We start from the raw sequence: 24,718 nt of genomic DNA, 5'->3' as shown, positions 1-24,718 counted from the left end.
TGTTGCACAATTTTTCTAGACCAATTATAGTATTGTGGTTTGGTTTAATTAATCTCAAGATATAATACTGCACTCTCCCAGAGAAAAGAAGTAATGCAGTAGAAATTTGGTGAATATAGTATCCAGAACTGGGGACAGAAAATGTTAAGTGAGTGAGGCTGGTACTGGTCAGACAGTGCCTTGAGTGTTTCTCCTGTTCCAGAAATTGGGTTGCCTGAGGCATGAACTTGGACGTTTTGCTCTAACTTCAGGGCAGCATTTTCATTACATTGCATCTTAGGTATGCAGGAGCTGTGGTTGTACTTCCTCTAGCTTGTTAAGTAAGACTTTGTTAATTTAGCAAAGCGGCACACCAGGAGAGGCAGTCACCTAAATGCTGCTTCTGGGTGGCACCATCAGGGATAGCAAATCTTATTTCCTCTTAAAGAAATCATAGTACAGAAGCAAAAAGCTATGTCATGACACCTCTCTTGCTTCTAAGTCACCCCCAGTGTATTTTATTGTCATGAGGAAGCAAGTACCAGATTCTCTGTGACCTAGTGAAGTTTATACACCCTGTCACTGGTTATGTATCCTTCAACCTGTGTTGGACTTTCTCTTGGTTTCTGCAGATGTAGATTCATAAACAGTTGCAACTCAGTAATACCTCAAAAATCTTTCTTTTTTTTTTTTTTTTTTCTTTCTTCTGCTTTACTTCCTTCCTTGATTTTAGGAAAAGGGTCATCTTAGCAGCCTCCTTTTAAATAAGCTTGGAAGACACCTAGGTTTAAATGTACTCAGCTTAAAGAAAAATAGGTAGTGATGATTTTAATTGAGGAAAAAATTCCAGCTGGATATGTAGGTGGGAAAAATTGTTTCAGGGAGAAGTAGAATGACTCCCTGTTGCTGTGTTAGGAATGAAGGTCTGTAATAGGAGCCAGCATCTGGGGACAGGAAGGTATGTGTAGTACTTCTTCCTCATGACAGCTTGCTGGATATCACTTGACAGCTAGGTACTATAAATTCTCAAATTCATGAACTGAGAGAACTGAGTTTTCTTCAATTAAATACTAATTTAAATGATAGATTAATATTCTATTCACAAAGTGTTGAAATAGAACATAAAAGAAGGTTATGGATGAGTTGACATAACATTTAAATTGTAAAACAGTTGTCTGATAAGTAGGAAATGCAAAATGAGAGATACAGCTCACTTCATAGAGAATTTCAAACTTGGAGAATTTTTGTTCATATTTTGAGTGATATGCAATGCCTGTTTTGTACAGTGAATGAGGATGGCAGGGATTTAGATTTATTAATGGCAAAATCTATGAGGACTTGAAAAACAGATGGTACTTTGAAAAATCTACACAATGAAATCCAAGTGTTCACATTATGAAAAAATTATAGTGTAAGGCAATTGAAAAAAAATCACAGAATACTCATTGTTGTAAGTACTTTTTCCTAGTTTATTTAAGATTTTTTTTCATAAATAATTGAGCACTAACATTGCTGATCAATATGAGAATAATTACTTTCAAAGCAACGGGCACACATAATGAGAATGTAGTAGTTCAGTTCATCATGAAGTTGACTCTATGCAAGAACATAGTGTGGATCATAACAAAACACTGTGTAGACATTCATAACTCTCAGTGTGGGTGAGCAACCTCACCTGGGTTCCCTATTTTAAAATCAGACATATTCATTCCTAAGAGACTCACAGAATAGTTGAGTTTGGAAGGGACTGCAGGGCTGCATCAAGTAATATTTTGATCTTGTAGAAGAATGAAGATTCCACAATCCTCCTTGGTGACATTTTCCAGTGTTTGCCGAATGTGACAATAAGAAGGCTTTCCTGATGTTTTACTGCCATTTCCTGCATTTCAGTTTGTGTCCTGTTCCCTCTGTCCTGTGACTGGTCACCACTGGCAAACTCCAGTCTCTCTCTTTCTTTTGTGTCCCATCCCTGAGGCTTCTCTTCACCATGCTGAGTGCCTTTATCTCTCTCAGCTTCTCATAGAAAAAGATGATTTTGTCCCTTAATCATCTTTGTTGCCCTTCACTGAACTTCTTCACTGTGCTCTCTTGTACTGGGGAGCTTGAGGCTGGAGTGAGCCTTTCAGATGTTTCTCACTAGTACTGAGCAGAGGGGAAGAAGCACCAGTTTTGACCTCCTGGAGGGGTCAAGTGCTCTGAGCCATCTCTGATGTGAGGGCACACTGCTGGCTCATGGTCAGCTTGTCTACCAGGACTGTAGCAGTCCCACTTAGCAAAGCTGCTTCCTGCAATTTGGCCCCCAGCCCATATTGGTGCCTGGTGTTCCTCCACAGGAACAGGACTTTGCACTTCCTCTTGGCATTTCAGGTATTTTGCTCTCTCCTCAGCCTGTCAGGATTCCTCTTCATAGCAGCACAACCCTCTGATGTATCCACTATGTCTGGTTTTGTCCTGTCTGTGAACTTGCTGAAGTTCACAGAGTGAGACTCTGTCTCACCTTGCAAGTTATTGATGGAGATATTGAACAGTATTGGCTCTCCTATTGACTCCTGGGGTGTGTCTTTGATGACTGGCCTACAGCTGCACTTGGTGCTTCTGATCCACAGTGCTCTGAGCTCAACACTGTGGACAGTTTTCATTGTTGATCACTCTTGATTTTAGATGGAAAACTTGATTAATACTAACTGCTGGTGTGGGCAAGGATTTTTAAATACACATGGAAATGCAGTAGTCTGTGCTAGACACCAGTAATTAATCTAAAAAGCCAGTCAACAAGTACAGAAATCTGTTTTCCTGATTTCTGAGGTCTATGGGAAGCATTAACATCTGCTTCATCCAGCTGTAGATAATCCACTGATCTTCCAGTGTCCTCTTGTTTTCATGTCAGGACAGGGTGGAAAGACAAGAACCCTTCTGCTTGCTCTGTCTGCATGGGGAGACCTGAGATCAGCAGGGTTAGTGTCAGCAGAAGAGTAACTTTAAAAAATCTAGTGACATTATAAGTGAGAAAGATGCCAAATATACCAAGCAGGGAAATAAATGCATCTATGGCAAGGTGCTGGGCTGTCACAGATGGCTTTTAGTCATTGTTATTCTAAGGTTGAAGCCAATGCAGAATCTTCAAGTGTGTTCATAGAAGAGTGGAGTTTTGAGAGATAAGGAACAGGGTGATGCTGCTTTGCATATGAAAGATCACAGAATGAATATGAAAATAACCTTCTCTCACATTTGATCCTTAGTGTTAACTGTTGAGCTAGAGATGCTCTGTGACAAAAAAATTCTGATTTAAAAGTTTTATGTATGCTAATAAGTGGATGGGTATGATGTTTTCATAATTCCATTAGGTCCCTTTCCCTGTTAGCATCATATTCATGTAATCCAGATGGGTTCTTTTCATCTCATCATGTTCTCTTTTGATTTGGGGTGTAGGAAACACAAAAGTTGAGTGGCATGTAAGGCCTCTGATCTAACAGAATAGAAAAAACTGAATAGAATGTAGTTTATTCTAATTTATTAAAAGAAAGTATTGGAAGTTATTCAATCTCTACTTTATATTTATTGTGATAATCACTTATTTGGAAGGTAGGACAGTTTCCATAATCATGTGTGTGCTTTTCATCTGCAGGAAAAGTAGGGAGAAGAGTTTTTCTTTGGAAGCTTCTAGCAGGGTCTAAAGTCCAGCACTGCATTTAGTAAATATAGATTAATTTCTAGAAATTCTGCTTCTTGGAGAGATGTAATGTGTACCTGAATTTTATATATCAGTCAATAGTAATCTGTATCACGTTAAAGATTTCAAACACAACACTGAATTCCTCTAAGCAGCGTTCTTTATATTCTTCGTCCTTAAGGGCTCAGCTGTGGAACCTCATGCAGAAATCCAATATATCTGCTTTTGTTTATTAGGAGACTCTATCTAAGTGACTTATCTGTTACAGTCATGACATGGTTTGTTTTTGCCATCTGTCAAGCTCAAGAGAAAGATTTCTGATTGTGTTTTTTGTGTTCATGGTAGCATAGAAAGCATCTATGGAAGGTGAATCCATTAATGCTGTAACTTGGGTCCTGTTTACTAACTTGTGGTTTAGGAATTTTTAAGGATTTTTCTTTGTCGTTTTTGGAATTTGGAAAGAGGAAACCTGATTCTACTTGGATCACCTTCCTTATTTAAAACTTTTTGAATCATAATGAAAATTGCATGTTGAAATTCTCAGAATATGTTTAATGACTTTTGCTGTGATTCTGGTTCCTATACCTTCATTCACTTCCTGTATTCTCATTGTGGCTGAAAGTTTGCAAATACAATATACAGTCTTCAAAAAGAGACATTGTTTGAAAGTGCCTTGGCACCTGCCAGTGTTTTAGTGAAAATTCATGGCAAAATTTCTGCACAAACCTTGAAATATTTTGCAAACTTTGAGCCTTTGGGGATTTATTGAAAGTGAGGTCACCACTCACAGTGTGGTCGTGCAAAATGGTAATTGTGGCAACTGCAGATACTGGAATGGAGAGTAAGCAGGGAGGTTTATGTGAAAGAAGTGATATCCTTGGACATAGAAAACATCTTTAGAGAGCTTTCTCAGATGAAGATGACAAATGGGTATTTTTATGGTGTGAAGTTCCTTTGTTTTCTAATGCCAAACAAAATAAAACTTCCAATGACCAGTTCTCTTCCAAGTTTATTTTAATAGGTACTTCAGGTTTTAAAGATAAGTTTAGCTTGTATTTCCTCATAACTTAAAACTTGTGGCTTATTCTTAGGTCTTGAAAGGCATTAACATCTTAATCAAATCCAGGAAAAACCAAGGGTATGAAAATAAGCACCCTAAAATGTTGGTGTCTCTCTTGGCTTAATGAGAAAAAGAAGGGAAAATGGCTTTTGAATGTTGAAAAAAAATTTTATGGAGTAATTGTGGGTGAATGTTAAAGTTACCTAAAAAGGCATGTACATAGACAATGCTGTGCAGTATTTTGATTTAAAGCCTGTGGGAACAGAAAATTTTTGGTGTTTTTCAAGGCATTCTAAGCTGTGTTACTTGCAAAAGCTCTCATTGGATTCTGCAACACTTGCAAGTCTGCTGGGAGCACCCACACCACTTTATGAAATCTCCAGCTTTTTTGATTTGTTGTGGTTGCAGTTTTTGTTTGGTTGGGTTTTTGTTTTGTTTTGGTGGGTTTTTTTTGTAATTCCATTTTTCCAAATACTATTCAGTGCTGGATTTGATTTCTGTGATTTTTACCATCGCTGCTGCTTCCTGTTATGAGGTTTTGCATCCGAAAGACTGGGTGGAAAAAGCAAAGGACCTATCTTCTCCTAATACTTCAGTTCATGGAGTATTCTGTCAATATATACAGAAGTACTTTGTTCTGTAGCTGATTGGATGAAATTCTGCAGTCACTGCTAATTACCGAGAGTCTCTTGTCAAAATGTTCTGTTAAGGACATCCCTGCCTTCCTCAGTATGCTCATAGTGTTTTGAGGTAAAGGTGAGCCTCTGGCAGTTCTTCTTTGAAAGGCAGAACCAAGAGTACTTGGAAAGAAGCATTTTATGCATCTTTCTTTGAGAGCTGAACTCCTGGAAATTGTTAGTGTTGTTTACACCGTGACTTCCAGAAAGTGCTGTCATTCTGATGTAGACCAGGGCAGGCTGGTGATCACAGAATCCTTGGAAAGCTGGGTGTAGGAGCCATGATGATGTGACTCTGTCCTCTGCTGTAGTGACAGGGAAAGCATGACCTTTAATCCTCTCTCGTGTCATCCTTGTCATTAAATATACATGGGGTGAAATCTTTGCTCTAGTGAAGGTTATGGCAGTTTTGCTGTTAACTTCAGTGAAGTCAGGGCTTTACAAGTTGTGTATTATAGGGAAAAAGAGAAGGTTTACATTCAGGTAACTCATGAAGTTTATTTTTTCAAGTTCTATTGAATGCAAGTATGAGTCCATTTTGCAATTTTTGTGGTCTCTTAAAAGTAGTACTGCAGTCTTTCTTTACCCTATACAGCCACAGCCTTGCCATTCTTTCTTGTTGCTTGTTACAAGAAGGGCTATGGCAGGATATGAAGCTAGAATGCAGAAATAAAATGCCATTATGGATAATTTTCTCTTATTAGGGGATATGCTCCCCTTCCCCAACCCAAATATGCACACTCTTGCCATGGCAGATATCCTAGCTTTGAATCATGTTTGATTCTAATATAATGCAGAAGCAGGTGGAATTTGAACAATCAGCAGAGGATGAACTAACAGTAAAATAGCTGAGGAGGCAATGAAAATTTTCAGTTAAGGAACATGGTATTCAGTACAAAGACTCAAGGAATTTATTTTTAAATTAATGGTTAGTGGAATAGATTCCTACACTTTCAAAATCCAGCTGTGGAGTATATACCAATTGCTTGCAAAAAATGTGCCTCCTCCTGGTTACCAAGTGTACCTTCTTGTAATCCGGATTCAAGCAAACAGTGACAGTGTCATTAGTTTAGTTTATCTGTAACCAGTGTCAGGACTGAGCTGGCATTTGAAGTTGTTTAGTGCTGTTGTGACTAGAAACAATATACAAATAGAATGCAGGATAGAGCTTATCCTAGTCCTCTGAACTATCTAATTTGAGGAAGTAGTTTGTAATTCCTGGTGGTAACCTAGTTTTAAAATTAATTTTGAATTTATCTTTTGATGTCCTTTTAATATTTTGGTTTCTTTTGCTGTTGTGTATAAAGCATAGATATGCAGAAATTGCTTTTAAAAGAAATGCTTGTCACCAACAATCTTTTTCTTAATCACAATTGTTTTTCATCTTTGGCTTTGATTATGGTAGTATTGAATCCCAGATTGAAACCAGCTAATGGATTTTGCAGAGAAAAAGCGTAGTTACTATGGCTACACAGCACCCTGAAAGCTTAAAAGGACAAAGCATAAATGAACATGGTCCTGGCTGCTTAGCCATTTGCAGAATAGATTGTAATAACTTAAAGTCTTTATTATAGCTTTTCAGATTTTCAGAAAAAGCAGGATGTTAGTCCTCTAAGAATTTCTATTTTATTTTTAGATTAAATCATAACTTTTGAAGTAGCATATTTGAAAAAAAATTTTGAAAATATGCTCTGTTTGTAGCCAGTTCATCTCACATGTATCACAGGCTGTAGCATGTGATGCAATTTACTATTACAGGTCATGTCATCACTGATCTTTTTACCATGGTATTTTAAAATTAGTCAAAATTGAATCCTCCTATGGACAGGTAAACACAAAGTATGTGTGGTTTGATGAAAACTTAATGTTCTTTTTATAGCTTTCACTGTAATTTTGGCTGAAACATTTTTAACTTTGATTTTCCTACAAACCAAGAAAACCAACCTACGTATTCAAGAGAAACACTTTGAATACAGTGAAGAATAATAAAACACATTCATGGTTAGGCTTATACAATTAGGGATTGAATTAGCAGTTTTTAGGATGACCCTAGTGACTGATGGAATCAGTTCTATGACCTGTCTTTGCTTGGAAAATAAAATGCATTAGAATCATAAGCATGTCACTCATTAATCCACAGGCTTATTTCAATGGCCAGTTAAAAATGCAGAATAAAAGTTTTTAGAGTGGAATGATAAAATGCATCTATTGTTCATGTCTGTACATAGATAATTTTAGGCCTTGTACTTTGGCTCTGGGTCGTAAACCACAGGAAAGGTAGCAGCTGAGCATACAGGTGGTTTTGTAGAGGCATATTGATCTGCTCTTATTTGCAGGCAGAGGGCTCTTGTATTTGTATTTTGGTTTATCCCTCCAGCATTATTTGCATATATTCATAAAGTGGACTGACTTGGTGCATGCACAACAGACTGCTGAGTTCTACTCCTTTTGTAGATCTGCCCTGTGCTCTGTAGAAATGCCATATTTTGCTTCCTTAGTCCATGGTGTTATTTATGTCTAAAACATGTAGAGAAGCCTTTCAAACTAAAAATAGCAGAATCATTGTACAGAATTTCACCATAGAGACCAGAAATGTAGACTAATCTGCAAAACATGTTTGGGCCAAATTCCAAGGTGAGCAGATGAGTGTGCTTGGAAAACCCAAGAATAACCCAAGGAAATTATAGGGAAAGGTAGGGTGATTTCATCCCAGCTGGCAACTGAGTGTCAGGCAGCCACTCACCCACTCCCTGCCTCTACCCTCCAGTGGGGAGGAGAATCAGGTAAAAAAAGTAGGGTTTATGGATTAAGGGTTTGTGAGTTTAATAATTGAAACAAAATAAAATATAAATAATCCTAATTATACTATTAGAAATGAAAAGGAGGGGGAGGACTGATTCTATGATGAAAACCCAAGAGAAACAAGAAATGCACAATACAACTTCTCACCCCGGGCTCATGGATGCCCAGCCCTTCTGAAAGTAGTGATCAGCCCCTTCCAGCCAGCTTCCCCCAGTTTATATACTGGGTGTGACATTGTGGGATATGGAATTTCCCTTTGGCCATTTGGGGTCAGCTGTCCCAGCTGTGCTCCCATGGCTTCACGTGCCACCTCCTCACTGGCAGAGCCTGAGGCCGTGAGAAGTCCTGAATTTGGGGTAAGCACTGCTGGGCAGCAACCAAAACCAGGAGTGTGATAGGAACATTATCCCTGCATTGAATCCAGAGCACAGCACTGTGCCAGCTGCTAAGGATACTGTTAACTTTATCCCAGCCATAATAACCAGGACGGGAGGGGATGCTGATGGAAAATTATTGTGGGAATTTAATCCTGTTGTTTGCTGTGGATCTGAGACTGCTCAATTGTAGTAGTTCTTGAAGTAGCTCTAGGCTCTAAACTAAAGTGTTGTGTTGTGTAGGAATGGCCCAGAAGGTCTGATTATTTTTCAGACCTCCACAGGATATGTTCCTAGCTGATCTTGGTTTTGGTCAGACAAATCTAAAATAAAAGATATAAGACTTAGAATTTCAGTAAGCCAGTTTTCCTAAGTCTGGACATTTCTTCTTTAATGTGCAGCTTGAACAATGCCTCTGTTGCATTTCATCCAGAATGAGTGTGCTTAGGACTTGGGTGATATTTACTGAAGAGTTTGGGATTTTTTGATGCTTACTTCAAGAGAGTTTTTCAGAAGAACTTCACTTAAAAATGTATGTTTCTTGCATGTCTTAATTCAGGGAGAATGGGTTCTCAAGACAGAATCTCAGGTAAAGTAGGAGTTACTTTCATGAAATCTGTGTTATTGGTTTATCTTGAATGAAAATGTGTGGATAAATTTTCCTCTTATTTACATTTCTTTGGTCATTATAAATATGAGGATGTAAAAATTAGAGGGGCTGGCTAGTAATATTTTCTAGGTGATGATATCTATCAGAAGTTGTCCCACAGTAAGCAGCCATTGTGGTCTTTTTATTCCAAAACTTACATTTCAACATATTATTTCCTTATTCTTAAAACTTTTGCAGGATTTGTTTTGCTACATGCAACATAATGATTTTGAAATTTTAATTATATCAAGACTACCATCATATTGACAGGGTTTTAAAGTAACCTCTCTCTCCCACCTTGCTTTAGATCATTTAAATGTAATGCTCTTGAAAAATTAAATTATTAAAACAATAAAATAAAAAATAAATGCCTGAAGAGAGGAGCTTATTCATGGGTCTTTATTTCATTCATGTGGATTTTTTTTTTGCTTGAAGAAATACTTCATTTATTGTTTACTTAAATACTGCAGAAAAGTATGCTGTTTGAAATTCAGGAGTGGATCAGTTAGAAGGGCTTTGACAGAAGACTGAGACTGTGTGATATTTGGTGTTGCCATGGGAAACTGCTTTGCAAGAACATTTGCAGAGCAGATGGACCAAGATAAATAAAACAGATACAGGTATTGAATAGAGATTGTTTAATGCTCTGTAAAAAAATAGGAAAACAGGAACTTAAATCTATATAACATAGTTCTTTGATTTGCTCTTTTTTAATGGGTGTGCTGTTTGATAGAAGTAGTACCACAGTGAAAGTTTCCTATAAATTTTGTTTCCAAGAAATCAAAGAAAATGCCAGGTTTATCTGCCTCATCTGTGTAATGCAAAATCTGTGTTGTCCTTACTTTATGCCATAATCTACTGCTGTTTGGGGCTAGTCTCTGAAGTTATATTTAAGTACACAAACACTATGAAATGAAAAATCTTTGTATTTAAGATGTTATAATTTTGTTAGCTTCACATGCTCTTGGCTACTGGCAGCTCTTCTATAACCTTATAAACCAGCTTTTATCCTTGATTTCAGAAATAAAAAAAGATAAGACTCATACTCTGTTTAAGAGCTAGAATGTCTTTGTAAACGTTTGGTTACACACAAGTTTGTTTCCATAGCAACATGAACACAAAAGATGCCCATATGACTATCTACATATAACATGCCTTTTTATGAGTACCTGTGTGCAGAAATACACTGTATTTCTGTTTAACTTGTATTCTTTGTTTTGCCTGGCGACAAATAAAGTAGGCACATGCTGTTTATCTTTTTCTCTAAGGAGACAGGTCATTAGAAAATTTAAAATATAATTTGAAATAATATCTTTTCAACAACTCAAATTCAAACTTGCATAAAGAAAAAGCTTATGGAAAAATAAAAGCTTTGTCTGATCCCTTGAAGATGTGTGATTTCAATTGCTAAGGGGTTTTTTTTCCTCTAAGTAATTTGTTGATTATTAGATATTTCTTTGGATTTTCTAGTCTAATTGTGCTTCTGTTCTTCATGACTTACAAAACTTATTCCACAGGTTGATGTCTCCACCTGAGTGGAACAATTCTTTGGGAGATGCTGTCGTCAACCTGTTATTGTTTACATAGGTGTTGATGTTTGCATTTAGTATAAAATGCCATGAAATTCTATTCCACTGAACACCATGCAGGTGGTCCACATTTTTAGAGTGCATGTTAGCCAACTATTTTGAGTGGTCAGAGCAAGGTTGGTTTGCTTTTCAGTATATTTTTCCATTAGGAAAGGAAATACATTTGATGCATTTGTTATTAGTAAATTTTAAATATTGGATGTGAATACCTATCTGAAGTTCTGTGTTTATTTATGTTCTGCTTTCTCATGGGAAACTAGAAGTACTAGCAGCAGAAATTATTGGGGAAAATTTTTTATCTTTAACAATGACAGACTCACAGAATTTTTAGGGTTGAAAGCAACCTCTGGAGATGATCTGGTCCAACCCCTGTGCCAAGGCAGAGTCAGCTAGAGCAGCTTACACAGGCACACATCCAGCTGGGCTTTGAATATCTGCAGACAGAGAGACAATTAATTGGATCAGAGTATCTGAATTTCTCCTGTTGCTTTTAATCTATGGTTTTAAAATCCTGCCATCGATATCCAGGAGTCCAAAAGACATGTTGACATTCATTAGCGTCAGGGTTCCTGTATATTTCTAGCTTTCAGCTATAACCTTTTTAAGCCTTTTACACTGGCTGTATTGTACTAGTATTGTACTGCAGCTAGTCTATTTACACTAGCTAATTGTACATTTTTTTCCCCCTTGCATTGTGGAGAAGAGATTTCATGGGTGATTAATTTAACCTCTTTTCAATTTATTTTAAGCAGAGACCAGTTAAATAAATCGCTTTCCAGAATCATAGAATTGTTGTGGTTGGAAGAGACCTCTGGAGACTGTCTAGCCCTTTGGTCAGATCAGGGTCATGGGGTCACCTAGCACACACTGCCCAGGACTGTGCCCAGTGGGATTTGGAATATCTGCAAGGATGGAGATGCATCTTGGCCCTCCTGTGCCATTGGTTGACCACCCCCATGGAAAAAAAAAAATCATTATGTTTAAATGGGATATCTTGTGTTTAATTTGTGCCTGTTGCCTCTTGTCCTTTCTCTTGCTACCACTGAGAAAAGTTCTGCCCTCTTTATTCTGCCACTGATCAGGTGTCTATAAGCATAGGACAGATCCCATTGAGCCTTTTCTTCTCAAGGCCCCCACCTCTCACAGCCTCTCCTCATACAAAAAGTGCTGCAATCCTTTACTTACCTCCATAAACTTTAGCTGACCTTGCTGCAGTAACTCTTTGTCTCTCTTGGGCCCAGTTCTGGGCAGCCCACTGCAGCATTCAGGATGGCTCAGCAGTGCTGAGCAGAGAGGAGGGATGTCCTCCCTCAGTGTGCTGGTGATGCTCTTCCTTGTGCACCGAGGGTTGCTGTGGAGCTTCTTTGCAGCAAGGACACACTGCTGCCTCATAGCCAGCTTGTTGTCCCTCGGGTTCTTTTCTGCCAACATGCCTGGGATTATTCCTGCCAAGTGCAGCACTTCACCTATTCCCTGTATTGAACTTCATGTGGTCGCTGATGGCCCATTTCTCAGCCTGTCAAGGTTTTTCTGAATGCCAGGACAACCTGGCACGTATCAGCCACTCTTAGTTTTGTAGTATCCATGCCACTGTCTCAACTTGTGAGTTATTGATGAGTTGCTGAGCAGTATTGGCTTTTGTATTGACACTTGGCGCGTGCCTTTGACTGGCCTCTAGTGAATGTGGTGCTGCTGATCCACAACCTTTTTTGGCCAGCAGTTCAGTCACTTTTCTGTTTGCCTTACTCTCCATTCATCTGTTTTGTGTTTCATCAGTTTTTCAGGAGGAAGACAATGCCAGGCTGTGACAGAAACATTATTAAAGCCAAGATAAGCAATGTTCAGTGTTCTGTCCTTGTCCACTGGGTCAGCCTGCTCATTGTGAAAGGCTATCAGGTTGGTCAGGTACAATTTCCCCTCCATGTATTCATGTCTACCATGTCCAGATACATTCTTATTCCTCCTTTGTATGGTAATAGCTTTTAGGTTTATTTTTTCCATTCCTTTGCTAGGAGTTGAGGTGAGGCTGAGACTGAATTCTTGAAAGCAGAGGTGATATTTATTCTCTTCAAGTCCTCAGAGTTTCCTCCCCTCACCTTGATCTCTGTTATCCTTTTTGATCTTTCAGTGTTTGAGTGCTCTCACAATGACATGAGCCAACCCTCAATATGTGTGGTCCATCTCATTATGGCCTGTGGATCTGTGTGTGTCCAGTTGGTTTAAATGCTTCCTAACCTGTCTCTCCTCCACTGAGAGGAAATTTGCCTTCCTTTAGGCTTTCCTATGGTTTTCAGGGACCTGAGATAGCTGAGGGATGGTTTTATCAGTGAAGAGTGAGATGAACAGGGCATTCAGTGTATTGGCCTTCTTTATAACTTTTGTGACAGTAGCTATCAGAAGCTATCTTTTCCTTATATCTTGTGATGGGGGAGACCATTGCCCATAGCCTTCCTTATGCTGCACAGCAGCAGCTGAAACGTTTACTTTTCAAGTTTATGTGAGCTGTCTACCCATGTCTGTGATCCCAGTAAAGTTGTAATTCTCCAACTACATACAGACCTCTTAGTTTGTCCTGTTTGCTCTGCTGTGTGCATTAGCAAACAGGCTATTTGAAGAGACAAAGAAGTATGTTTTTTTCCTGAAAAAGATAGAATACCTTTACCATAATTCTGCCTGGAAGGCATTTTCCCTCTCTGCATGTACACAGTTGGGGTGGGACCCCTACAGCCCTGGTTTTTTGCTTACAAATTTCTTCCTGTTGACATTACCCCATACTCTGCTTGCCAGCCTGGTCCTTTACTTTTTCTCTTGATTGTTTCTAGTTTGAGTTCTCATTACTGGGTTGGCCAGCCTGTTGTCAAAATGTTTTTCTCCCCTTATGTGGACAGCATCTCTGCTAAGCCATCCTCTGTCCTTGTAGAATATCCCGTGTTTGTTAAAAATCTAAAACCCTGTAGCCCACACTGACCGCACAACAAATTCTTACGGGATCTGTTAATTCCTTTTTCATCCTTCTGTCTTTCTGGAAGGATTGAGGGGAAAACTGCCTGGAGTCTCCATGGACTTGACCCCAACCCCCCATACAATTAGCAGCATAATCAATGCTCAGTGCTTTCTTCATTGCCTCTGGGGTCACCTTCGGTGCTTGTATGGAAGAGCAGCGGAGGGTCATAGTCTGCATCAGCCTTCTGCAATGTCCTGACCTGAGTTTCCAGCAGGCTGCAAACCTCCCCAGGCAGCAGCTTGTGGGACTCACCTCCCCCCAGCAGGGAGCTTCCTGCTGCCAGTGCCCACCAGAGGTGCCTCTGCACCTCCATTCTTGGGCTGGCTTGAGTCCCTTGCAGGACAGAGCTTCTATTTGCTGTTCTTATGAGATAACTATTTCAGTTAGGTGTTTTATGTATTTTACTCTTTGCTTTGTGAACAAATATGTATAAAAACATTGCTGGAGAACTAATCGCACATTTTGGCTTTTTTTGGGTTTGTTTTATTAGGCCGTGTTTATTTTTGAATGTTATCCTGCCAATGCCATATGGGTTAGCTGGCTATGTATGCAAAGGCTTTTTGTACCAGTGTGATGAATAGAAGAAAGATCATGTGTGGTTTCCCTGTGCTCAGGAAGGTCAAGGAGTAATCTCAAATCAGTCAGAAAGTCTACAAAAAGATAATGGATATCAGTGTATGGTACAGGATTTGATGAAAATTATTTAAGATTACCTTTCAAGTCCAGAATTTGTACTTTAGGTTATGCCTTTTGGAAGACACAAGCCTACAAAGTTTTCCCAAACCTTGCTTTGTAACCTGTTTTAAGGCAATGAAATAGATGCTCTCTTAACATTGCAACTGGTTTCATGTGGGTCTTGTTTCTGTTTCTTCTAGGAAATGAACCCAGGAAGTAATGTGAAAGGTCATGTGAAGCTCTGTCGCAGCAGAAATTTTCTAAAAGATTGCTTTACCTGTAAGTTCTTCTTTTCTGATGTTAAATGTTAAGTTATATCATACTGTGGTGGGAAAAGACAACTTTATTTTGGTATTTTGACTTGCAGCTTAATTGTGAAGAAAACCTTTCCAAGTTCATTATGTGGTAACATGTGCTATTATTCACTTTCTGTATTTTAGTAAAGCCCAAACAAACATTTTTTCCTCTAAGTAAATAACTAAACCTCACATTTTCCATAAAACCTGTTAAGGTTTAGAATCCAATGAGCAAGATTTTCATCCTGTTTCATTACAGATTTTGCATCCACTGTGATGCATTCTAAACTGCAATTACTTGTTTTTCAGGAACTATTTTAAAAGCAAAGGGTAAAAATTATTCAAACTTGTATGAGAGTGTGAAACTACCACTGAAAGCTCTTTGCAAAGATTTCATGTGAAGGTGCCTGCTGTGACTAAGACATCTTCGGGATTCAGAGTTATTAAATTATATGATAGTGCTCTTTACAATTGTGTCACTTGTGGCAAAGAATTTTCTTCAAGCTAAAATGAACTCATTTAATTTTGTATATATCTCACAAGAAACTCCACCTACAAATTTAAACTGTGGTTTTCATCCTAAGTCTAATTGTCTACATCAAAATATTTGAATTGGGAGATATGAACTTGCTCTCTTAGCAAAATGGCAAGAAAAATATTAAAAGATCCATTTTACACAAGGAACCAAAAACATTAGGCTTGGTTTTGGCAGATTCACGTGGGTGGCGTCAGAGCTTAGAATACGGAAGTTCTTAGTCCCTGTCAAAAGGTATAATTTGAAAATATGTAAATATGCCAAAAAAGTATACCCTGAAGGAGATTGAGAGTTTGCAAGCTGCAATTTTAGCAATATGTTGATTTTTTTTCCCCTTTTGTATGTAATTATCATAGTTGAACTATGCATCACCTAGATAGCAAGTTCTTGAAAATTATAACGGAGAAAGCATTACTAAAAAATGTTTCAAAACTGATAGTAGGTGTTTAATCCTTTAAAAATAATAATTTCAGAATTTTTTTGTTACCTAGCACTCTATTTTAAAGTAGCAACAACGCCTCTACAAGGGCAGCAAAGATAATTTAGTTTGACGTAAAATCTTCAACCAAACAAAAACTTGCAAACAGTAGCCCTCCACATTTCAAGCTCCTTACGAAGTTTCAAAAAACCTGCTAATATTTATTTGACTTTCTTCAAAATGTGCTTCTTGTCTCAGTATTTCTTTACTGCTCTGATATAATTAGAGACAACCATAAAGTAAGTACCAATACAAGCAAATCTGTTAGAAATTAAAATCTTAATTCTGCAGTTGTGAAGTAGAAACAGAATGTTATTGTCTTTATTATATAAATATTTACAAAGTACTGATGCAACTTCAGCAATTGTCCTGTGTTATCCGAAGTGCATTGAAATTACTCCAACATTGGAACATTTCTTTAGGTTTTGTCAAAGAATCCAAATGGGCTATTTCAGGATAATTGAAGGAGACTTTACAATTAGTCAAGGAAGAGAAAAGAAAAAGTGCTCCTCTGATAATGCTGTCTTAGTAACTGAATTAGTCAGATTTTCAGTATCATTTGAGGTTTAATTACTTAGCAGTTGTCAAGTGGATTTCCCATATCATAACAGTAGCCTTAAAAGAACACAAATGATAAGAGATAAGATTGAGGTAGAATAGGCTAAATTATTTCAGTTTTGTCTTCTTTCAGTTAATTACCCTTGTTATTTTCTTCATATCTCCCTGAGAAATCTTAGTATTTTGTGTGCACATGTGTATGTATGCATGTGGGTGGGTGTGTGTCCATTAGAGATATTTATGTTCAGTGAAGATGAGACAACAGTTGGGACAAAAGTGCTTGGAAGTGACTTGGAAAAATCGTAGGTGAGAACATGGAGAAAAGTCCCTGACAGGATGCAAAGGCTGAGTGTTGTATTGCACACTGTGCAATGAAGTACATCTACAGCTTCCCAGACAAAAAATGCATTGTTTGGAATCCTGTAAACATGCTGATTTTAATAGTGTGACTGCACTTGAGGACAAAATAGCAGAAAAATGTATTTTTTCCTGATCTAAAATATTTGAAGCATAGTCTATTACTGTATATAGACAATTCTGAAGTCTGGTTAAAGAGCTGGCAATATCCAATATTATTTCTTACTGTAGACTGCAACTGATTTTGTAATTCACATACTCAGCCATGGTATTGGTGTAAACAGAAAAAAACAACATAGGGAGGAAAGGGATGTTGTTGTTATTATAATTATTTTATGAGTACAGGTTGCTACAAGACAGAGGAATCTAGCATTTTTAACTATTACATAGTTCTAACTTATTTGTCTTTTTGCTAGAAATAATTCCATACTGCTGATTTTTATATGGATTAGAAGCTTTTCTGTTATACATTTAATGAACCTGCCAATATTCTGAATTAATTAATAAGTATTGTAAGATTGGCTGTCATGATACAAAGACAAGCAACAACATAACTCACTGAGATTTGTAGATTGTGACAGCAATTAATTATGATCAGTTTTGTAGTTGTTACATTTTTCTTTCAAAAGGACTTTCCATGTATTATTTCTGTTAATATTAGCTGACTAACAAATCATATAGCATCAAACAGCAACATAAAATGGTTTGGATTGAAAGAGACCATAAAGATCATCTCATTCCAGCTTCCCTGCCAGGGACAGCTTCCACTGGACCAGGTTTCTCAGAGCCCCATCCAACCTGGGCTTGAACACCTCCAGGGATGTGGCAGCCACAGCTTCTCTGTGCAGCCTGTTCCAGTGCCTTCCTAGCTCTGAATAAAGAATTTCTTCCTAACATCCAATCTAAATCTCCCCTCTTTTAGTTTAAAACTCTTCCCACTTGTCTTACCATTTTCCACTTGTGTAAAAAGTTACTTTTCCTCTCTTTTATAAGCTCCCTTTAAGTACTGAAAAGCCACAAGTAAGTAAATAAGAATCTTTTTCTACCTTCTCCCCTGCAATTGGATTCTTCTATGTTCAGCTAGTCATTATCAAAATAATATTTCAGTCCTGTGCTTAAAAAGATCAAAATTATACACATCATATGTTCTGTGTAAAATAAGGAGTAGCACATAGTCTACTGCTACATGTTTATAGAAGAACTGGAATCTCTAAATATGAACCACAAGTTCTTAATATGATAGCCATTGACCTTGGCAGAAATGTAAGAGTAGAAATATTCTGTTTGCACAATAAATTATTCCCATTTAGGAAAGGCATTTTTGTTGATGCACAGCATCAAGTGTTCCTCATTTTCTTTGAGTAATTGCCTTTGAGAAGGGAATCTTTGAGAACGTAGCTTTTTCTCCTATTCCTCTCGTGCCCTCTGGGGGAAAAAAATACGTTTGGAATACCCTCTCGTCATTCACAGCTACAGGGTTGGGTCAATTATATGGAGATCCTGGTGAGAGTCCAGTGAAAGTGCAGCAAAAGGAAAGACTAAAAAAACCCAAAAAGACACAACCAAAATCAGTAGTGAGAATTGAAGTACTGTCTATGGAAACTGGTGAACACTAACACAGGCTTTTTTGCTGTAGAAAATTCCAATACCCTAAGAGCACATTAATTTTTAAGGAGTGTCGTGCACAGCTCTAATTAAAGTTTCACTGATCACCAGGGAGTGAATCTTCCCTGCTCTCCCTATGCCTGCCTCTTGTCTTTCTGAACTGAACTTAGATTTGAAATTTAATATCAGGTGTTACCTGGCATATGTTTTCATGTCAGCTTCTGTCACTATATTCAGGGAAATACAAGTTTTACTTGTAGCATTTCTGCATACTATAGGCATCTTCCTGATCATAAGTTTGTACAAACCTAAATTGCAGAGTAAGGAGAATAGAATTATTGCAAAGGTCTTTCATGTTTTGCTTCATTACTTATTATGTAGATTTTTTTTATAAGGGGTATACTGAGGAATATAAATAGATATATCTGAAATGAGGACAACAAGAAATACAACAGCTGTCCCTGTTGTTGCTTGTTAATTTGCTGTGCTGAGGTGTAATTTCATGCTTTGTTAAAATCAGACCTATTAACTATGATTTGCTGAAGGTGAAATAAGGGGACAGGCTCCATGAAGTCTTTGTTTTAAAAAGTATGTGGTACCTAATATTCACTGAAAGTAGTGGTCAGGGAAAAGTGTCCTGTAAGTTAAATATGTTGATAAAGTAAAGAGCATTGATTAAACTAAACCAAAATATTTTATTCTTTACAGTCAGTATACAGTTAATATTTTCTGTAGGCATAAACTTCCTGAATCTCAGGTCACAATGCATGTGTAGATATCAAGATGGTGCTGTAGATATCAGCAGGTGCACAGCATTCATAGTCCACCAGGCATGGCTTCATTAGCTGCTGAACTAAGGGTAAGCTGGAGAGTTCTCTGAGATGCCTTAAAAATTAAGAGTTTGATGGCTCCTCGTGATCTAAGCAGTGCTAAAGTTGAAAAAGAGCTGATGGGGAAGAAAACACAAACAAAAAAAAATATTGGAAAGTATTCTCAGGAAGGGAAGATAAGATAGTCTGTTTCAATGAATAAAAAAAATTGAGGTCCAGGGGGAGGGAAGAAAGGAAAATGATACAAGATGTGAGTACCTCTGAACAATAGTTGTTATTTTTGATTGGTTTAAAGTTTTTCAAATTCAGTAGAAGAAACTTAGTAGTTTATTTTCAGTGTTGTGCAAATATACATTAATTCTATATATTTTATCATTAGTAAGCTTCTGGGTAATTATGTGTAGGTTTGGAGAATGTATGGGTAAAGTTATAAATGTTTTGATTCCCTCATTTGGCGCAGTGTGGGTACAGTATATGCTTCCAAGTAGTGCAACAAGATTTGGCTTCTCAGCCTCTCTCAGGACTGAATTTGCATCTATTCCTCTTTATTGTCTTCACCATGCTGCAGAAGTAGCTTGGGAGGGAAGGAATGAGCTTTGGTGTGTAGCCTGTCAATTTTAGCCTGCTTGTTACACTCATTGACTATTACTCCACACTTAGTCCTTTGACAGGAAAGGTTACCTGGGATTGGGAGCCTGTGAATTTTTTTTTCTGAGTGTGTTTGCAAATAATTGTCCTGCCAAGAATAATGCACTTTTATAACGAGATTCTTAATGATACCAGAAAAAGTACAAAGAAAATTCTTTATGGTGTAATTTAACAATTACACTAGTTTTTGGGTGAGATGTGGTATTATGTTGTATGTCTACATCTCATATTATCTGGCTTCAAGCAGAAAACTTTGTTTCAGCTTCCCAGCAGACAAAAGGTTCAACTCCAGTACCAGTAATTTACAGTGTGGAAGGATTGTGTTGTCATAGAGGTGCAAGGGGGGCATCAGGACCTCCAGAGTGCCCACAGAAGCACACTTCTCTTTGGGGAGCTCCTTTGGGCCCACTGAAAGCACAGCACTCCTGAGAAACCTCACATTGGTAGAGAAGCAACTTCCATTTATTTCCTTCATGATGGCTAAAAATTGATGAAAACAACACTGAGTGTTGTGTTTCCCTCCTCTGAAGGCAGGTTTTAGGTGACTGTCTCAGGAAATGTCATTCTGCAGGATTACTCTTGTTTTAGACTACTGATAGAGTTGGAAGGACTGTCATGATTGCGGCCTACGTGTGCCTTCCACAGAGCTAGAGGATAATTATTGATTTCTGTAATGAACCAAAGACAGCTCTGTTTTTTATGGGCTGAGAATGGTTTAAGGATTCACTGTTTCCTGGAAAAAAAATGTTTAAGCTCTTGCCTCTAAACTTGAATGGGAGAGGCAAATTCATACTTCTGTAATTACTTTGATTGCAGTTTCTTGTTGTAGTCTATTTCAGGTAAACCTACACTGCATGAATCATAAGAAATTGCTAGCTAGAAAATAGTTAAAATGTCAAGAGGTGCTTTTGGTCCTCAATTAACTAGTTTAGCATTAGTGTCAGGTCTGTGTAGCTGCAAGATTGAGTTGTTTTTATTTCCTTTTTTAAAACATATGTGCATTGTGTAAGCATTGACTTTCAGCTGTGCAGTAATCTCTGATAGCTTGTTTGTATTTTTTAGATTTTATATTACTTTTGTACCCCCCCCCACTGTTCAAGATACCCTCTTTGAACAGCTCTTGGTTAGTGGCTGTGACTGTTAGCAGAAGGTTTATTTAACAGAAGGCAGCCTGAAGAGTGACATTAGAAATTACTGTCAAACAGACAGGAAGGCAGTAGGAATACTGGTGTGTTTCTGCTTTTGTGATCAATCAGTGAAAAAGTCTATATTCTAAAAGTAAATAAACAAGCAAAACTTGTCAGCTTGTGCTGCTATCTGCAGCTTTCTATTGTCTAGGAGCTGGGGGGTATCAGCAGCTTGTGGGTTTTTTTGGTTGAATAGCCCAGGAGCATATGTAATTTGCATCATACAGAGCTGGATAGAAGATCTTGAGAAAGCAAGGGTTTGTGCACTATTGCTACCTCTCATTACTATTGCATAGGTGTTGCTGCAATCCTTGACCTTTCCATGTTCAATTGTCTTGTTATTAGTGATACAACTGGAAAAATAGTCCTGATAGGTGGTAATTTTTGTGTGTAAATAGCTAAAACTCACAGTTTCAACTCTAGTTAAAGCTAGAATTTCTTAGCGGATACACTCTGCGACATGTCTTGGCCATCTTGTTAGAGGTTGGAGACGTGGCTGGACTAGAGGTGTGTGTGATTTCTTGTGTGTGGGGGTTTCCTGCTGAGCCATCTGGCACTGCACAGGTCAGAGAAGAATGATGAGTATTAATATTGTATTCATGTGGAAGATACCGTTCCTGGAATGTTTTGCAGAAGTCATTTAAGAATTCCTGCTAAAGTGAAAACTTCCTTTGATAAACTCATTTGTGTTAAGTGTCCAGCAAGTTAATTCCTGAGGCTGTTAGCACTGACGGCACTAATTTTCTCTGTTGATTTCAGAGCATGAAATTTGTCTAGACATCTGGCTTTGCAGAGGAAAGTTGTTGCTTTGGAAGGTAGACTGTACACATTTTATGTGGCTAAGGGTTAGATTTTGTATATACACTATTTCCCCAGTGTATATCCATCAAAGAAACAGGATAGCAACAACTTCCATTTTGAAATAAACTTGGCTTTCATGTTGAAATGATCCCTTGAAGAGGTGAGAGCAGTGTACATGTTAAAGAAGGAGATTAATTATCTATAATGACTCACTTTGGCTCAGTTGACAGCAGGCAGGAAGATCCTGGAGTGACCCTTACAGCGTGGGTTCCCTAGGTGCTCCCATCAGGAGTGTCTCCTGGTTCCCCCAGCTCAGTAACAGGCTGGCTTCCATCTACTCACACAGCAACAGCTGGGCCTTCTCCTGTGGTGGAGGAGCCCAGCTGTGGCACTGGAAGGCTGGGGCTCAGGAGGGCTCTGCCTCACGTGTGCTCACTCGGCAGCGGCAGTGCTGGTGCGTCAGACCGGAGCTGCCTTTGTGTGAGGTGATATAATGAACACATTTCCTGAGAGCTGACAAAATCTAACTGCATTGCTCACAAAGGGAGATTGAAAGCTGATGTTCAGCTCTTAGGAAAGCAAAAATCACAGCAATTCTTTTCTGATCATAGACTGAGGTTTTTGTTTTGGAAGAGATTGGGTGTCTTTTAAATGACGTTGCTTTTTTTTTTCTTTGTTCCCCTAAGTAAATCACACTGTATTTTAATGGAGCTAAATATACAAAATGGAGAAGGCCTATGCATAAGCAGAATTACGAGACAAAAAGATATAAAAGGAAGCTATTATTATTTCTTTCCTGGAAGATTTCTCTGAATTGCAATGTTTTTAGTAGTGCACATAAATAAATTTTCAAAGATGTCACCATGAATAAGAATTTTTTTTTACTTGAGAAATGCATTTAAGTACAGCTATGCTGCTACTACTATTATTGTTATTATTAAGTGGAGTGATGGCATATTAAACATTTTGAAGCAGACAGTTGTGCACTCATGTGGAGAGATGCATTCTTAACCAGTAACAAATAAATATTTTTTACTGTAAACAAATGAATAAAAATTATCTTATTAGCTCTTAAAAGTCTCATCTGAGACCTAACTTTGGATTTTGCCAATATGTACGATAACTCCATCAACAAAGTGTCTAAACATATTCTGATTCTTAGTGTAATTATGACTTTAACTAAAGCCTGTAACTGAATTATTTAGGTTGATTTTAGGCTATGAGAATGGCAGCTTTTACATTTTATGAAATTCATTCCTTACAATTTCATTTAAGAGGCTCTTGCTTCCTGTTTCTGACCTACTTCTTCTGTGCATCTTTCATTACTTCATTCACTTTTGCTCTTCATCCTTCATCTCCTCCAGCTGGGTGATCTGTCCTTTTCATCAATATTTCTGCAGGTGGAAGTTTTGTAGATTTCATACTGTTTAAGTGAACCTGATGGGGTGGGAGTGTCTCAGTGAATGTTTATGACCTTGCAGCCATGTGTATGTATGGATGTGTGTATAAATATATATATATATATATAAAACCTTACTTGATGTTAGAATAAGTCATAGCAATAGTCTCCTTTGTTTGTTGCAAGAAGAGTACCCCAATACCCATGCTTAGGTGTTCTCAGAATTGTGATCCCTGAATGGAAGAAGAGGTGGTATTAACAGACCTAGGTTGAGCACTGTTATTTTTGCAAGGAGTTTGAGGTGGGAAGGGTTTCAATCATTCTTTGAAATCAGAGAATTTTTACTGGTTTTTTTAACAAATGTAATTTTATGTTAATATAGCCTGAAAGTTCTAATTTTATTCAGCCTGGGTTTCTAATTTTCTAGACATGGCACACATATAATGAAATATTTTTCCTGTAGGAGTGCCTGACATCTAAATATACAAAGAACACGTGGGTTGAAAACAGAGTTTTACAGTAGTAGCTTTTTTCTTTAAACATAGCTGAGTAGTTCTGTCCTTTATCCCCTATTTTCTGGTTGAGAGAAAGTTGCTTGTCAAGAAGCTGACAAGGAAAGTGACTTAAAGCAAACAAACAAAAACAAACAAAAGAGGAGTGTTGGTGAAATGGAGACATTGCACCCATAGCTGAGCAGACAGCATGGAAGGCAGATGCTCCTGTGTGCGTCATGCCTGTAGTCATCCTCTGCCTTGAGTAAACTGGGCTCTGCAATTCAGAGAAGGGCAGCTCTCAGCTTTGTGTTACCCATGTGCTACCAGGGACTCGTGCTCAGGCAACAGTGGGAAATTTCAACGCTTTTCTGAAGCTAACAGTTCCAAAAATTGCAACTGTAGGGCACTTGATCTAAAAAGGGATTTGTACCTGCTATTAATTGGATTCAGGGTGGGTTGCACAGTGTGCAGCAGTAAGGGGAAATTTTTCCTTTGCGTCACAAATGCAATGAAACTCTTGACCCAGTGCCACTAATAGCTGTGGCTTAGTTGACACAATCTTGTAGCTTTTTTAAGCTAGTGGGACTGCAACAGCTCAGGGCTGTGGGAAGTATTTCATTCTTAGCTGAGTAATAGGAGAGAACAAAACTTTTTCATTCATTGCTTTGTGTCTTACAGACAGCAGCTTTTTAGTCCTTCTGGTAAATGCACGTTACAGTATTGTAATTATAGGTCTAATTCTGTTTTGTGTCACTTCAGTTTTCCTTACTGCCAGCGAGGGGAAATCATCTAGCAAGGGGTCATTTTTAACTGTGTTTTCTATCTGAAATGAGAATTTCACTGAGATAAGAAAGCTCTGGGTTTTTGATTAAGCTGATTTAAGTTTACTGCTTAAGCTGGAAAAGTCCAGTGGGATGAGATTTAGGTGATAAAATACCTTGTCAGACAGCTGAAGAATATTGGAGGGAGGGAGCAAAAGCCAAGTAGGTGGAAATTCTACAATCTGTTTATGAGGTAGAATATTATTATAAGGTAAATTATTATTAAAATA

At 37.9% G+C, this 24,718-nt stretch overlaps 1 protein-coding gene across 2 annotated transcripts in view; it reads left to right on the top strand.

Annotated features, from left to right (window-relative positions):
* The window catches only part of MARCHF1 (membrane associated ring-CH-type finger 1), a 222,836-nt gene that overhangs the window by 58,447 nt on the left and 139,671 nt on the right, over positions 1–24,718 (top strand). For both annotated transcript variants that reach the window (XM_059469932.1, XM_059469931.1), the window contains exon 2: positions 14,680–14,758. The gene's annotated coding sequence lies outside the window, so the exon portion shown is untranslated. The remainder of the gene's footprint in view (positions 1–14,679; positions 14,759–24,718) is intronic.

The sequence above is a fragment of the Ammospiza nelsoni genome, chromosome 4 (assembly GCF_027579445.1).
Source record: "Ammospiza nelsoni isolate bAmmNel1 chromosome 4, bAmmNel1.pri, whole genome shotgun sequence".
NCBI lineage: Eukaryota > Metazoa > Chordata > Aves > Passeriformes > Passerellidae > Ammospiza > Ammospiza nelsoni.
Note: the sequence above shows the minus strand (reverse complement) of the source record. Positions and strands in the feature narration are given on the sequence as shown.